Source organism: Triticum dicoccoides, chromosome 1B (genome assembly GCF_002162155.2).
Source record: "Triticum dicoccoides isolate Atlit2015 ecotype Zavitan chromosome 1B, WEW_v2.0, whole genome shotgun sequence".
NCBI classification, from domain to species: domain Eukaryota; kingdom Viridiplantae; phylum Streptophyta; class Magnoliopsida; order Poales; family Poaceae; genus Triticum; species Triticum dicoccoides.
Window position 1 is genome coordinate 393,381,862 of NC_041381.1, and position 17,904 is coordinate 393,399,765.

Genomic DNA, 17,904 nt, shown 5'->3' on the forward strand with positions numbered 1-17,904 from the left:
TTTCTAGGTATTTCAGTTTCAGGCTTGCATTATTTCTAGAGGCCCAAAGATTCAGTTCACCTTTCTAGGTATTTAAGTTTAAGGCTTGCATTATTTCTAGAGGCCCAAAGATTCAGTTCACCTTTCTAGGTATTTCGGTTTCAGGCTTGCATTATTTCTAGAGGCCCAAAGATTCAGTTCACCTTTCTAGGTATTTTAGTTACAGGCTTGCATTATTTATAGAGGCCCAAAGATTAAGTTCCCAGTCCGCAGCAAGGTGCCCTGCTACCCATTCCGGTGTCAACCTCAACTCGCAAGGGCCAGCGTCTGAGGGGTTCCCGGGGCTTGGGCTCTACAGAGCCTTCCTCTAGAGCGACGATGGAGAGCTCCTCCCTCGGTGCGTGAGGGGCTCCGGGCTCCCTCCCTATCGTGAACAACTTAGCTCATTCTTTGTATCATGAAGTGTTTTTTATTTTGTGAAGCTTGATTGACGACTTGTATGTTTAAGTGGGATATCTCATTTGTATGGACAAAGTAAAAATTATCATGTTTTGCATGCTTGATTGTATAGATGGTTCGTTTATGTCAATTGTGAGCGGGAGGAGGCCATAGAAGAGCCGGCCACACCAAGAGGGTGCTTGGATCCAAGGGACTTATTTTAGTCTGACTAAAAATAGGGTCCAAAGTAGTCAAATGATTGAGATAGAGCATTTATTGTCAATCTAACCCTGCCATCCATACACCTCTTTGGTTTAGAGTTAGTTCAGGGTTAGAATCTAACTCTAGCCTCTAACTGAGTTAGAGTTCTCCTCGTCTCGGTTCATCGCCATCATACTTTCCCCATTCCTGTGTTTTCAGTATCCTTCGAATCAAAGAGGCCCTTTTTTCGGGAAAAATCAAAGAGGCCCTTAGACTGGTTTAGGTCCGATCATTTTTTATAAACGTGTTATGTCAAAAATTTAATGAACGTGCTCCAGTTTCCACGAAAATAATCCGGTTTCATGTAGTAATTCATTGAATTATTTATTGTTCTGCGGGGGGTTTGCATGTAATTCGTGAGGTCTGAAATGCAAAGTACCCCGGCATATGCTCTGAGTCGTGCATGCACTACGACCCAGATACTCTATGTCCCACATGTCGGCGAATGGGAGCACGTGGAAATAGCCTAGGAGTACATATAGGAGGATAAATGCGTGAAAAATATGTACTGTGAAGCGTAGCCGCGGTTCAAAAAGTAGACCTAAAGTGATGACAGCTATAGGTCGCACGCACCCAACTAGTGGTACTAGACATACGACTAATTTTTCCCTCAAAAAAAAGAGGCACGAGTGCTCAGTACTCCTATTCTATAAACATGGGTCCCATCTGACAACAGCGTCCGTGCTACAGCTAGCACTCCTCCCTCGTTTCTCTCTTCTACTCTCTAAGAGCATGGTTAATAATATAGCCAGCTGCTGGCTATATGATGTTGCCATGTCACATATAGTCAAGTTTATAGCCAACAAGTACAATAGCTAGATATAAATATGCACATATAGCCAGAATTCTTCGACCTGCATTTATTTACTTGTTGGAATCTTTAGAAAGACTTATATTTGGGAACGGAGGGAGTACTATACTAATAAAACATTAAGGCCACGAGGCGATGCAGTGCTGGTTACAGGAGGCAAGAAGAAGAGATGCATCTATCGACGACGTCCACCTCCTCGACTCAGGGCGTCGGCCCACCGAACAGCGCCTAAGTAGCAGCGGCTTTCGTGGCCAGGTCGATGTGCTTCTGAACAATGGCATCCAAAGATTCCAGCCACTGGAAGAAGGCCAACATCTTTTTGTCCTCGCTTGCCTTGTAGTGGCCTATGTAGACGATTTCCTCGTAGACGTGGATGTGCAGGTTGACGGTTTCTTGCATGGCGAGGCGCTGCGCGGCGAGCGCGGCCTCGAGGTGCACATTCTTCGTCGCGACCTCCGGCACCTGCAGGGCCACCAGGGTTTGAAAGAGTTCATCACCATCTAGGCCGATGAGGGTGGCAGGCAATGAGGAGCCTGGGCGCGTGGGCTGGAGCAGTACGGCAAGGTCGTCCGCGCGCTTCTTGACGGGGGTGAACTTGCGGATGGAGTTGACCATCATGTCGTCCATGCGAGAGGCGAAGCCGGCGTCGGCGAGGGCTATGATGCCTGCGGTCGCCAGCACTGTCTGGAAACGCTGCGCGGTGTGGGGCCGCAGGCCGGCGCCTTGGATGATTTGGCACAGCCGACTGCCGCTCGCGTCCATCGCCTCCATAGGTGCTTGTGGCTTCTGGTCACTTGGTCTTGGATTGGAGTGAGCAGTGTTGCGCAGAGACTTGGGAGTAGATGGATTGGAGTGGTGGGGCGCCTTTATTATATGAGAGTCCAAACTCTGTTGCATTCACATCGTGCAGGCTCTAGTCTGCTTCTCCAATTAATTCCCTCTGCATGTAATTGAGGATGCATCATTGACCGTTCAATGTCTCGGGAACCGCTACCCTCTTCCTCCTTGGAATTCTAGCCTATGGACCCGTCGATGACGAGGTGCCTATGGTGACTTCGTAAAATTCAAGATGATACTTAGTGTCGTGCGTGTGTGCGTTCATAGGGGTGAGTGTATGCGCGTGTATATGAGCGCTTGCGTCTGTATTGTGTCAAAAAAACAACAACATAAACGCGTGTCAAAAAGAGACTAGTCAGTATACTCAATATTGTGCACCTCGGAGAGGAAAATGATAGAACTAGTACGTATTTATTTACGGTGCAGATTCACTCATTTTGCTCCATATGTACTCCGTCTCGGTGTAGTCTAGTCACTTGTTGAAATCTCTAGAAGGGCAAATACTCCTTTCTGGTTTACAGGGCTATACTAGCAAGTAGTTGTATGTATAAATACAATAGTGGGATCACATAGCAATTTTGTCTCATGCAAGAGCCTGGCTATATGCATGCTCCAATGTTCGCAACTGCAATGTTCGGTTTGCGCTTGGCTCTTCGCCTCATCGAGTAGACGAACAATGATGTTACTACTACTGCTTCTACAGTGTCGAATCAACTGCTGCATGTCCGTCCACTGTGAGTGGGACGGATAGCTTGTTGTAGAAGTACTACTAAGCAAAAGTCTGTCCTCATTTGCGAGCAATAGCGCGCATGGGCGAGGGAGAAGGCGTGTAGTAAAATCAAGCTTCTCCTTGTTCTACGAGTTGACGCGACACATCATAGCACGGGCCCCACATGCTTGCCTCGAAACATGGCTGAAAGACCCACAGTGTACAATATATTTGCTGCAACCTCTAACATTTACCCACCACAAATTAAATTATATATGTGGCCGTATGCATCATTCTGATGTAAAGGCCGGGGAGTCCCCCCTTTTCGAAAAAAAAAACTAATTAAAATATATATATTCCTGTCTTGACCAGATGAGCGTGCAAACTACAATCACCAGGGTGACAGGTAGGGCCAGAAGACTATTTTAATTTTAAAATAACTTCGAGACGGCCACATAGCATGGAGCCGACCCCAACGATTTTAAGCTTACAGGCACGGTACATGCTATCTAGACTACTCTACACATGAAACTGCCACGCGAGCGTCCGGGCTGCGCTTGGCTCTTCGCCTCTTCGGGAAGTCGAACAATGATGGTGTACTACTGCACTGGAGGAGTACTATAGTACGCTTCTGGCCATCTGACACCGATTGAACTGCTGCATGTCCACCGCGTGCAGGAGGGAGAGCGTGTAGAGAAAGCTTCTCCTAGTCTTGCCAGCCACCACGCTCATGGGCGAGGGAGGGACGCTCCTGTCTTTGCGTGTATGACAGGTGGGCCCGGCAGGTGTGTGGCCAACCTGTCATACAGCCAAAGGCAGGCGCAGTTAAGTCCGCGAGGGAGAGGATAATCAAACTTCTCATTGATGTATGAGTTGACGCGACACATCAAAGCACTGCAGTCGATATATTTCAATAATTTAGGGTTACTGATGCATTAATTACACAGCATGCATGCATGCCGTGACTCTCCTTTTGATACTTGCATGTGTTGATTTAATGCACCTTGAAGTAGTACTCCCTCCGATTCCTTTTACTTTGCGTATAACTTTTTCTTGTTTTTCTCAGATTAGTCTACGCGTCCGCGTTGGTTTCCATCTGTGCCCCCGCTCGATTAGTTCTGCCCCCATTAATCGCGCCAGTTTCCAAAGCAGAAAATGGCTACAGGCAAACGCGTGCAGCGCCGGATGCGGCTTGACCGCCTGGGGAAGCCAACTCAAGCAAAAAGGAAGGAGGACCAGCCAACCATTGCATGCGCATTTACTATCGATATTTATGCAGCTTACTCATGCGCAGGGGCAAATTTGTCCAGAAAACTCAAACTACTGCCTTCCTTGGTATGCAGGAGGACATTTATGCGGAGAGTATAAAATATGTGACGGTAAAGCTTTGTAATGCCCCAGCCCAAGCGAGAGATGGTTGTGCACGAGGAGGGCGAGATCATGCAGACGGAACAGGAACCGACGAGGGAGCTCACTAAGGTCTCGATGGACCTCACCGTGCTCCACTGCCCCTTGTGCCTCCGCCCCTTGACTCCTCCAGTGTATGAGGTTCGAATACACCTCATCCATTCGGCTGATTGAGCAAGGTTTAGGTTTCTTGATTGATGTGTTGTTCGATTGATTTCTGCAGTGTAAGGGAGGGCACCTGGCCTGCGCGGACTACCGCGTCGAGCGCCCCGGGAACCAGCGGCAGTGCCAGAAGTGCGAGCGCGGCGGTGGCTTCGACGTGCGGAACACGGGGTGGACGCCGTTGTTTCGTCACTGAGGGTGGAGTGCCCGCACGAAGGCTGTGGGCTCTACGTCACTTACCACAAGCTCACCGATCACCAAGTCCGCTCGCGCCCTGCAAATACCCCATGCCCGTCTACGGCTACGAAGGCCCGCCGCTGGCGCTCTACCACCACATCAGCAATGCGCATCCCATGCCCGTGCACAGGATCCAGTACGGCAAGGTGCTCCAGCTGCAAGTGCCACTATCGGAGCCACGGCTCTTGCTGTTCACGGAGGAGGACTGCCGCACGATTTTCTTGGTCGGCTGCGTGCTCGACATCGGCGTGCCTATCACCGTGTTGGTCGTCTGCATCAGAGCGGGGGCGTCCCCACTGCCGCACGGCAAGCTGTGGGCGAACGGCCCACCAGGGGAGCCCAAAGGCACGACCGACGCCGTCGAGGTGGAAATGGAGGTGACAAGCAGCAAGGATCCCGGCGACATCGACATGCAGGAGCTGACCTTCTTGACAGTTCCGCCCAAGCTGCTGGCCGGGGCTAAGCTTGTGTCCCTCCACATTCAGATTAACAAGCTCACGTCCTAAATGTTTTGACAGTGCCTTCTGTTTATCTTAGTAATATGCTAATATAGGGATTACCTTGGTCTACTTTAGCTTAAGAAATGGTGGGTTTTGATGGTGATGCAGCAATTACTTCGACATCAAATCAGTAATTTCCAACAGTTGAACGGATATTTTGTGTCGGTTGGATATAAAGTTCCTTTGGGTAAGAAGTACTACTTGTCATCAAAATGGATAAAAGGAGATGTATGTAGACGTATTTTAGTTCTAGATACGTCCCTTTTTATCCATTTTGATGACAAGCACTCCCTCCGTTCCACAATACATGCCTTCCTTTTGTCAAAATATAGATGTATCTAGACATGTTTTAGTATTTAGGTACATCCATGATAGAGCCAATCAGATGGTTGAGAACACTACAATTCGTAGCTACAGATGCGTGTGTGACTCCCAGATGCAGAGGCCGGGGGTCATCATCCTCCTTTTCAAGAAAAAACAGACGCGTGTGTGAGAGGACGAGTGCATGCGTGCACCTCTTCTCTTCCTGTATAACGTACTACTAAAATCAGAGTACAAGTTTTTGTGGGTGGCACGATGGTGCGTGCGAGAAGTCCCGAGAGATAGGTTTAATGCATCTAAAAAAAGGACTATCCTAGAGCTCACCATGCGGGTATTTACAAATTTTGAGCTTGCGTCTCATCACATTCCAAATTACTCCATGCTATATTGCAGACCTGTTCACACCGATCACAACCTAAACGGTTTCCCACTTAGGAGCTTATTAGTACCACGCTATATTGAATTCCAAACCTGTTCACACCGATCACAACCTAAATGGTTTCCCACTTAGGAGCGTATTAGTACTCGGTTATAAATACTAGTATGCCAAGATGACTGCACATTCCTCCTCAGATCATCCACAAAAACAAAAAAGTCATTCAGCATTCTTCCCTTGCGTCTGCCATGGCCAGCGTGAGTTCTGGGTCGAGAGATGCCAGCAGGGAGAGGCGAGCATGAAAGCGGAAGCACGAGAGATGTCCCACCTCGCTGTGAGGCCGACATGTCCTGCCACGCGGAAGTAGTAGCACAGAGGTCCCACCGCGCCGCTGAAGCAGCACGGAGGTCCCGCCGCGCCGTCGATGCAGCAAACTGGTCCGTCCGTGCCACGGAAGCAGCAGAGATGTCCCGCCGCGCCGTGGCGGCCTGGGAAAATTTCTCGTGAGCAGGCGACGACTGTTACAGGCGCATGCATGCGATCGTCCATAGCTAGATGGATCAGATCTCCGGCTTGGCGAGGTTGCAGGACGACGTGAAAGCCTCGTTTGAACAGGCTACCGGCGTCATCCGGCAACTAAGGGAGGGCAATGAGAGGCTCCGGGCCGAGCGCGACCTGCTGAGGGAGAAGATCGTCCGAAGTGCAGACCAGCAGGAGGTGACTAGTGCCTTGTTGAAGAGGACCGGTGTCATCGTCAAGAAACTTATGGACGAGAATGACATGCTCCACAACAAGCGCAAAAGGCTGGTGGAGGAATCCATGGATGTTCTCAAGCAGCGTCTTGAGGACACGAAAGAGCTCATCGCCGCTCTCCGCGGAGACTAGTTCCCATGGCCTGCAGCAACGCATGAGGAAAGTAGAGATCAGCGAGCCAGATCCTTGTATTCCTTCTTCTTTTGCCCTTGTGTATTTAGGGCGTAGCCGCATGTGGCTTTTTTAATTATCTTTCTAATTATGTAAGACAATTAATCGTCCTTATCTTTCTGTGGAAGATCAATGCTGCAAGGCTCGAATGAAGAAAACTCTTGTTGTGGCGACCCTGGTGTTGCTGTTCTTCTAGTTGTTGTTGGGCTTCCTTCTGTTTCCTGGTTTATTTTGATGTAATAATCGGTTTAGGATGTGGATTGTGTCGTCGGTTGTGAAATGTTGGGTTCTAGCGCAGATGTTTGGCCTTTTTGGCCTCTTGGGATGTTGCGATTTCAATCTGGTACTCCCTCCGTCTCATAATGTAAGACGTTTTTTTGACACTATACTAGTGTCAAAAGGCGTCTTATATTATGGGACGGAGGGAGTAGCTTTTAGTCCTTCGTGTTAGGCTGGAGTTGTGCTGAACTTCTTGTGAATTGTGGTGGTTTTTAGTAATGAAAATCGGAAGGGGCAAGCCCTTCTTTGATCAAAAAAAATTGTCCTTATATATTCATCAGTCTTGCTATAAGTCGCAGTAGATGCTATATAGGTCCGTCGGATCTTACATCAAGATCCGTGCTGTCAGATTTTCTTTTTTCTCTCTTAAATCTCAGTCGAGTGAGACATAGGCACGCCATTAAACAGAGGCTCGGGCGCCATTAATGGAGACCTTGGGAGAGAGGTGGACGGCAGATGGAGGTCAAAGGGCTCTCCTCCCGATAAGCACGCGCAGGGGTCTGATCGCACGCCTCTCGTACTCAAATAGCTACCCTGCATGGTGCCTCCTAGCTAATAAAAAATGGGGACGCGTGGTGGCACGTAAATGGTACTAGTAAGTAGAACGCCCATGGTTTCAATAATACTTGTGTTTCCGATTGTAACGTGACAACACTTGTTCCAAAATGACTTTGTTGATTGTTAATGTGTGCACCTTCGCAAATCGGACTGCAAATTTACCACGGCATGTTGGTGCCATGTCATGGCACCAAGCCAAGTTTCATTATTTTCATGCGTGTTTTGGATTTACAGGAATTAAAAAGCTAAGTTTCTCAATATTTCCAACCCAGCCACGACGCCCAGAATTTTGAATTTCATTCCCATTTCTTTCATGGAACCTAGAAATTTATCCGAGGACACACATGTGATTTTTCAACCAACTTTGGTGCACTGGAACATGTGCTTGTATTTCAAATTTGAATTATGCACACAAAGGTGACACGTTCCCTCCCAGAACCATGAGCCTTCTTGAGAGAAGCTCCGATTTGCAAGAAGCTTATACCAAAATTTGTTCTATTCGGCCATTTTTTTAACACGGCATGGTACTACCATGACATGACACCGTGCCAAGTTTCATGATTTTAAAACCAAGTTTCTCAATGTTCTTCACTGAGCCACGATGCCCAGATGTTTGAATCTTATTCTCATTTTTTGCATGGGAGTAGAAATTCACCCGAGGACACAAATGTGATTTTCAACCAACTTTGGTGCACGGGAGCACGTGCTTGTAGTTCAAATTTGAATTATGCACATTAAATGACCAAAAACTCAATTAATGTGTAAATAAGGCCAAACGAAGCCGGAATAATTCCAAAATTTAACAGGACACTCATGTAGTTCTGTGTTTCCTTTGTAAATAAACTCAAGGGGGACAACGTATATCATTTCGCACTCAAAGGTGACACGCTCCCTCTCAGAACCACGAGCCTTCTTGAGAGAAGCTTCGGTTTGCAAGAAGCTTATACCAAAATCTGTTCCTATTCGGCCATTTTTTTACCACAACATGGTAGTACCATGACATGACATCCATGCCAAGTTTCATGATTTTCATACGTGTTTTGGATTTACAAGAATTTTAAAAACAAGTTTCTCAATGTTCTCGGCTGAGCCATGATGCCCAGATGTTTTAATTTTATTCTCATTTCTTGCATGGGACCTAGAAATTCAACCGAGGACACAAATGTGATTTTTCAACCAACTTTGGTGCATGAGAGCATGTGCTTGTAGTTCAAATTTGACTTATGCACATTAAATGACCAGAAACTCAATTAATGTATAAAAACGACAAACGAACCCAGAATAATTCCAAAATTTAACATGGCACTAATGTAGTTCTATGTTGCCTTTGTTAAGAAACTCAAGGGCGAGGGGGGGTGGCACGTTCCCTCTTAGAACCACGAGCTTCCAAATCGGCCCAATTTTTTACCACAACATGTTAGTGCCATGACATGACATGATGCCAAGTTTCATTACATGAATTTAAAATCTAAGTTTCTCAATGTCTCGGCAGAGTCATGACGCCCAGATGTTTGAATTTCATTCTCATTTCTTCCATGGGACCTAGAAATTCAACCAAGGACACACATGTGATTTTTCAACCCACTTTGGTGCACCGGAGCATGTGCATGCAATTCATATTTAGATTATGCACATTAAAAGTCCAGAAACTCAATTAATGTATAAAAAGGCCAAATGAACCCGAAATAATTCCAAAATTTAACAGGGCACTCATATAGTTCTATGTTGCCTCTGTAAATAAAATCAGGGGGGAGGCAGCTTATATCGTTTCGCACACAAAGGTGACACGTTCCCTCTCGGAACCACGAGGCTTGTTGAGAGAATCTCCGGTTTTGCAAGAGGCTTATACCAAAACTTGTCCCAATTCAGCCAAAAATTATACATATGAAAACATGGTTTAGATTATCCCGAACATCTCGCTACCTAGACCAATAATGTACTATGATTTGAATTCAACATAAAATGGATATAGATATTTGAATTGGAGAGCGTATGGTACATGTAGTTCATAGTGAAATATGATTACTGCCATATGCATGTCTTTTTATTATCAAGATAATATTTAAATTATTGTATAACTTGACAACAATCGTATTCAAATAAGGAAAATTGATTCAAATTTAGTCCATATGGTAGACGACAATATATATGTTCACATGGTGGAGTAAAATGTTCATATATTATGGAAGATCAAAATGTATGACTACATCAATTATAAACCGCAAGGTCATCTAATGATATATTCGAATTCAACATAACGTGGATTCAAAAATTGAAATTTGAGATCATGGCATCTGTAATCATATAAAAAGGGACATTACTCTTTCTTTGGTGGGAATTGATTTGTTTTTTGTTGTTGTTGAGGGAAGTGCGAATCGATTTGGTACTGTGCAGGGTAATCATGTTCTCCCGATTTTTTTTACATTTTTCTTGTAGTTTTTTCAATGGCATCTATAGCAATATAGTAAAAGGGGACATGACTCTCTTGTGTCTTGTATGATTTTTTTACACGTTAAGTTTGTTCTGCCGAACAAGGAATCTGCACCTTGTTATCCCGAAATTTTCAAGCTCGAGTATCTTTTGTCTCACCTGCTTTGAAACTCCCGCTTCTTCAACCCGCGTCGCGCCTTGTTATCCCGAAATTTGGACGTGCGCGAGAACTCCCTCCTCATCCGAAATCGCTACCGCAGCCCAGACACGCGAAATCCCCCTTCTACCCCTCAGCCGGAAATGAAGCTCCACGTCGCGGTGTCAAAACCGGTGGGGGTACGCTGGTAACTTACCCTACATTTCGGACAAGTGCGTCCCTAAGCTTGGATCCCCCCTCCCCCTTCGCCCCTCCTCCCCCCCGCCCATTTGTACACCGAGGCCGCCAAAACCCGCAAAACCCCACGCTCCTCCGTCGGCCTCACGACCGCCGCCCAACCAGAGACTCTTCCCCGACTACGTCGTCCACCGCAACAGCTCGCCGTCCCTCATCCACCGCACCGGATGAGGATCTGCTGTCGATCTCGTCGTCCCGCCGGATCAGCTGCCCCGTCCTCCACCTCCAAGGAGCTGCCCTGACGTTCGCCTCGTCTATCGCGCCACCTCAATCCCCCACAGCGCCGTCTTGACCTGCCCCACCGGAACCTCAGCACCCTCACCAATTCCTCCAATGAAGCCGAGGCCAACTCGGCGCCACCAAGGAGGTTCTGCACTCACCGCTGCATTTTATCTTTTATTCGATCTCACGGGGCTGCCGGTGCTCGATACCGAGCAGACATGGCGTCTCCATCGACGGCGCCGTCGCCGGCCACATCATCCATGACGTCTCTCCCCCATGTCGTTGCTTCCTTGGCGGTGACTTCCACAACAGCACTAGCTGCAGCTGCTCCGGCTCTCGCTCGCGCTGCGGCTCTGTTCTTGCTGTCGGTCATGCTGCTGCACTGCTCCTGCTTTCGTTCGTGCTGCTGCTCTGCTCTTGCTCTCGCTTGTGCTGCTGCTGCTGCTGCAAGACCTTCGGCAGCTACAGGAGTTGCTGCTTTAGCACTCGCTCGCGGTGCTACTGCACGACTTGCTCTCTGCTAGTGTGTTCACTACTCGAGCGTCTGCTAATTTAGATCACTGCTTCTCTGCTACTAGTGCTCGAACGCCCTAAACATCTATTGCAATGCTCTGTTACTAGTTCAGTCAGTTTCGACAGTAAAATTCAGTTTTGACTGTGAAGTTCATTTTCTTCAGTTAAGTTCAGAGTGAACAGTACTTACAGCATCTGTCGGAGCGGCCGTGGCGCGGCTGATGCGTTTTACATATAGCACTTTTTAGTGATGTATTTTACATCATCTATTGTAGATGATATTAGGGTCCCACTTCAGATTAAAGTTGTCTGTCTTGTCATGCTTCATCCTCGTCACTGTACACCTTAGCGGAGCTGCTCCAACGACAGAATCGTCCATCACAGCGGAGCAACACTCTCGGCGCCGTTTCCAGAGGCCTCGGATCTTCTTCCCGCCTCCGACAGTCACACCAGCATCATCACCATCCTCCATGTCCAACCCAATGATGCTGAGGTCCACAAGGCTATGCCAAAGAGGTTGTACACTCGTCGCGTCACTTTGTTTCTCCATTCCTCTCTTCTTCCAATTCATGTGAGCCAAACACCCAGGTTGACTGAAATCCTATGTTTCCAAATGCTCTGTTTTGCACGTGCATTCCTATCCTATTCCTGTGTTTTTCCTGTCCCTGCGATAGAATCCTCCAATTCTAAGGAGCCCTTACATATTTACTTCATTTTCATATTGGCGTCAAAGAAAACTCTGTGTGTTATGTCCTGCTCCTGCCGTGCCGTCATCCACCCCACCTGAGGTGCGCCATCGACAGAAGCGTTCACTGCAACAGAGATCCCCCTGCAGACTTTCTTTCGCCGCCTCAGATCATCTTCCCCGTTGCCGGCAGCCACGCCAACTACATTACCATCATCGACTGAGCAGATGAACCTGAGGACTAGACAGTTCTGGAAGAGAGGTCGCAGTCTTTCGTGTTTGCTTACGTTATACATTGGTTATTATTACCTGCTACTTTATCGTTCAATCTTGAGTTTTGAATTGCCCATGGGTCTCATATCGAGCCAGCAACAAATAGTATTTGTCTACTATATGGTTCATCTGGGGTCTTCTATGTGGTTCATGTTGGGTGGGCAACAAACAATAGATGATCCATTGTCTATCTTTTTAAACTGAAGCTATAATCTACCTGCTATCATTAGTTTTGGATCCATCCACTCATTTTCTACCATCAGTCTTGATTTTTGCATGCACCCCTTAGGCCTTACAAAATCTAACTATTTTTTTTATTATGCATGTCAGATATTGTACACAATCGTACTGAACATGTAGAGAAAAAGAGAAGACCGTTGCGTGCGAATATAATGTCATGCAGATGCTGCTCCATGGTGGGCGAAGTGCCCCCCCCCCCTCTCCTGCATTTCCAGATTGTATTCTAGAGGAAGATAACTGTTCAGATGGGGATTCAGAAGGAGCCAACCATGCCTGTTTACCACCTGAGGTGTTTGCTCTAACCTGGCATGCTGATGTTGGTCATATCATGCATATGGCGCCTTGCATTGCTTACATTATACATCGTATATGTCATCAGCTTAGTTTAGATTTGCTTTGTGTGAATGCCACCTGTTTGGTTTCTATATCATACTCCCACCATTCCTAAATATTTGTCTTTTTAGAGATTTCAACAAGTGACTACATACGGAACAAAATGAGTGAATCTACACTCTAAAATATGTCTATATACATCTGTATGTGGTAGTCCATTTGAAATCTATAAAAAGAAAAATATTTAGGAACAGAGGGAGTATATGGGAATTATGCAATGCCATCTTCTTTAGCCAGGCATCATATACGTGAATCATGCAATGCCATCCTGTTTAGCCAGTCATCGTATATGTGAATTGTATCGTGCCATATTTTTTCCATAATGTGTTCCATTTGTCAACAATGTTTATACATTCATCTACTCTTCCTGTGCATCAGCCATTTGAGTCGGTCATGGGAAAATCTGGAGTGAAAATAAGGTCTTCTGAGCAGTCAGTGCTACCTGTCGATGCAGATTTCTTGCTGGTTACAGATAGCTCCTCAGAGGAGGATTCAGAGAGAGATGACCAGTCGTATCCCCCCCCCCCGAGGTGCATGCTCTAACTTGGCTGGGTTATATTGCTCATATCATGCATATGGTGTCTTGCATTGCCATGCCATCTGCTTAGATTAGACATGCTTTGTGTGAATGCCTCATGTTTGCTTTCTATATCAGATATGTGAATTATGCAATGCCATGTTTTTCAGCCAGTTATCATATATGTGAATTATGCACCGCCATGGAGCCAGGCATCATATATGTGAATTATCTCATGCCATCTTTTTTTTCATTACGTATTCCATTTATTGACAATCTGTGTATATTGAACTACTCTTCATGTGTATCAGCCATTTGAGCCGGTTATGAAAAACTCTGGAGTGAAAACAAGGTCTTCAGAGCAGGCAATGGTACCTGTTGAAGCATATATCTCGATGGTTACAGGGAGCTCCTCGGAGGAGGATTCAGAGACAGATGACCAGTCCTATATCCCACCTGAGGTGTATGCTCTAAGTTGCAATGTTTATATTTCTCATATGATGCATATAGTGTCTTGCATTGCTTAGTTTAGACATCATATGCACAATATTGAATTCTATCTGCTTAGTTTAGAGATCATACATGCAAGTGCCAGCTGCTTAGTATATGAATCAATTATGTCAATTATATCATGCCATCATGTATACTTGGACAACATGTATGTGAATTATTTCATCCCAACCTATTTTAGAAAGACATCATATAGTTTTGTCATGTCATCCTGTTTAGGTACTCATCATATGTTGAATTATGCCATTATATCCTGTTAAGTTATCCATCATATATCTGAAACTGTGTCATGCTATCCTGTTTAGTTAGGCATCATATATGTGAAATTGTGCCATGTTGTCCTGTTTGGTTAGACAACATATATGTGAATTACCACATCTGTCTATCATACAATGTTTGTACGTTCAATTTCTTTTCTTATTTATCAGCCATTTGAATTGGAGTGGGTGATGGCAGTATCTAAGGGAGCAAAACCCCGTTCTTCACAAAATACAGTGCTACCCGTCGATGCAGATAGAACCATGGTTGTACTGGCCCACAAACTAGCCCCACCACACATAATCGAGACTCTTCCAGATTGCACACTTACACCGTTGGGCAGAGAACCAGCTACAACCCATCTAACCGCAACCCAGCGGATAGTAACCCACTTATAGTTGACAAAGCACCATGTCCACCACAGAGTAGCCCCACACGAGCAGTTTGTAAAGCTACTGCAGTGCCCAAAGCACGAAGACCACCACAGCCAACCCAAACTCCATGTTTAAAGCAGAAGAGCAACTGTTCTCAGGTCAGATTCCGTAGCTATGGTCCATACTCCTTTGCTGTTGCATCACTGTATTTACTCATACCAACTACTTTCGAATTTGAAGGATCCAATTGAAACTCCAATGGCGCAACAGGTATGTTTTAAACCTATTTCTTTAACTGGATTGTTGTTCTAACTTCTTGCTCTATGTTGATTTCAGTTTAAGTTGTATAAACAGTTATGTTCTCATGTGATGCACATTACAAGTGCTGCCAATGTTGTGTAGTTTCTCACACTTATATTTTGTCTATGCTGTTGTGTCTTAAAAATATATGAGTTGAACTGTGTCTCTATCTTGATTAGGGAACATAAACTAGAATGATATGGACAATACAGTGACCATAGTACATAGATATATGTTTGTTTCATGCTGTTATCCTGTCCACCTTACTACTGAACCGGTTTACCAAAATGAGTTTGGTATACTACAAGCTATACCTGTGATGTGTCTGCTTGTTTCTCTTGTAGTATGCAAACAGAATATTGGAGAAGAGCACCCCACTATGCAATGGTAGATAAAGTAATGCAGATAAGGTTCAAGATAGTGAGACAACCATGTTGGTCTCCAAGAAAGGTGATAAAAATGATCTTGTAGACAGTGAGAAAACCCCACAGTCCTGTGTTGATGTAATGTTCGAGTTACTGGCCAGTACCGCTGGCACATGCTCTTCGAACTCGCTGCCTGAATCACTTTGGCTTCTTCAGTCTCAGCTACAAGCTGAAAGGCATCAGTCATCTGTGCTGCGGCAAGAAGCCGAAGGACTAAGGAAGTCCCTCAGAATTCAGATGCGTACTTTCTTGTGCAACAGCAAGCACTGGAGGATTTAAGCGCCAAACAAGAGAAAGTTAATAAGCTTTCTAAGCATCTTGCCAGCATTATGGGTACCGAGGATATTTTTTCTTGAACTCTTCTGAACTGGTTTCAGTTCTGGACTTGTTTTGCTGCGGCGTTTATATGTTGTTGTGTTCCCTATATTTGCACTGGTGGTGAACTTTGATGCCCAGTGGATGTAATATGTGTAATAGCCGTGATAGCCTAGCATAAGTTGCTTGCTTATTTATTTCCTTGTTGTCTTGTTTATTTGTTTTCTTGTAGTCAGTGCAGTTCTTTTTCCGCGGTTTGCTAGTTGCTGCAATAACCTATTTTTTAAAACTAGGCCACAATAACCATGGGCTAATATTTATTGTAGTGACACTGGGCCTCCTATGGGCCGTAGAAACAGTGGGCCTTCTACGGGCCGTAGAAACAGTAGGCCTTCTACGGGCTGTAGAAACATTGGGCCTTCTACGGGTCGTAGAAACAATGGGCCTTCTACGGGCCCTATCATCAATGGGCCTTATACGGGTCGTATCATCGATTGGCCAAACATGGGCCGATAACAGGACGCATTATGGCCGTAAACGGGCTAGAGTTGGAATCGTCCGTTCATGGGCCGACCATAACGGGCCATCGTTAATAGGCTGTATTTGATGACGCTATGAAAATGGCCCAATGTATTAATGGACCACAAATGGGCCGACTGTAACCACGGGCCGAATTTGGCCCACAAGCAGAAAATTACAGTAACGGGCCGTAAGTAAACGAATGCTCGAAATGAGCCCAAGAATAAATGAGCTCTGAGAAGGCCGAAAGATAACATGGGCTGGAAACGGCCCAACTGAATAATGGGCCATTAATGGGTATAAAGTGATACACTGTTCATTACGGGCCAGTTTCACCACGGGCCGTTAATGGGTCTAAAGTGATACACTGTTCATTGCGGGCCAGTTTCACCATGGGCCGTTAATAGGCCAAGAGTTACATAGGGCCTCATATGGGCCGAAAGACGTCATGGGCCATACATGGGCCAGAAGTGAAAACGGGCTGGAATCATATTGGATGGCCCAGATGACGCTACTTGGCCTAATTCGGGTAGGGCGTAACGGGCCTTGGGTTAGCGGGCTGTAAATGGGCTATATGCGAACAGGCCGTTAACAGGCTTTCCATGGGCCGGCCCGTCACCTTTTGACCAAGTCAAACGGGCCGACCTTTTCACAGGAATGGGCCTCTGTTGGGCCGGGCCACGTGTCGACGTATCATAGGCACCTTCTGTCCAATGAGTGGATGACATCTGTCCCAACAATGAGCCGACACGTGTTTCCTCCAGCCAATGACGATTTTACACGTGGAAAATCCCCATTGGTCGGGCTGTTAACAGGTTATCGGATCCAAAACCCAACCCGATAGCTTAACGGTGTTCCGTTACGGTGGATGCCACGTGTCAGTCACCCTTGACGAAAGCACTTCTGTGACGCGCGATTTATCGTCTTGGAAGTGGACACTTCCGTGATGATAATTTTGGTAATGTCATGGAACACTTCTACGACAGCACAGGTATGACTATCTTGATTCTGTCATAAATTTGTCATGGATGTGCATGCATGACAAAAAACGCGACCTACTGTGACAAACACGTATCATCACGGAAGTGTATTTTTTTGTAGTGGGAGGTAAGGAACTGCCATCTAGCTCTGCACTAGATTCTCCTTATTTTATGAGTAAGCTTGCGACACCTAAACTGCTTCTCCTATTAATTCGGATATGTCGCATGTTATTGATGATGCCACTTCTATTATGCATGATACTTATGATGAAACTACTTCTGTGCTTGATACTACTGTGCCATTAGGTGAATATCTTGATGAACAACTTGCTAGTGTTAGAGAGAATGAAATTCTTGAAACTAATATTATTGAAGATAGTGATGATGAAGGTTATCCCCCTAAATATGAATTGCATGTTGTTCCAGAGGGTTATGTTATGGATGAAGAAACTGCTAGAAATTTTGTTGCTTGCAATGATAGATCTAATCTTAAGAAGTTATTAGCTAAGATGAAACAAAAAACTCTGAATGCTAGAATGAAATATGACCCTGCTTTTGCTACTTCACCTATCTTTTTTACTGATAAGGATTATGAATTCTCTGTCGATCCTGAGATAATTACTTTGGTTAAATCTAATCCTTTTTATGGCTATGAATCTGAAACTGTTGTGGCACATCTTACTAAATTGAATGATATAGCCACCCTGTTCACTAATAATGAGAAATCTCGCTACTACTATATCCTTAAGATATTTCC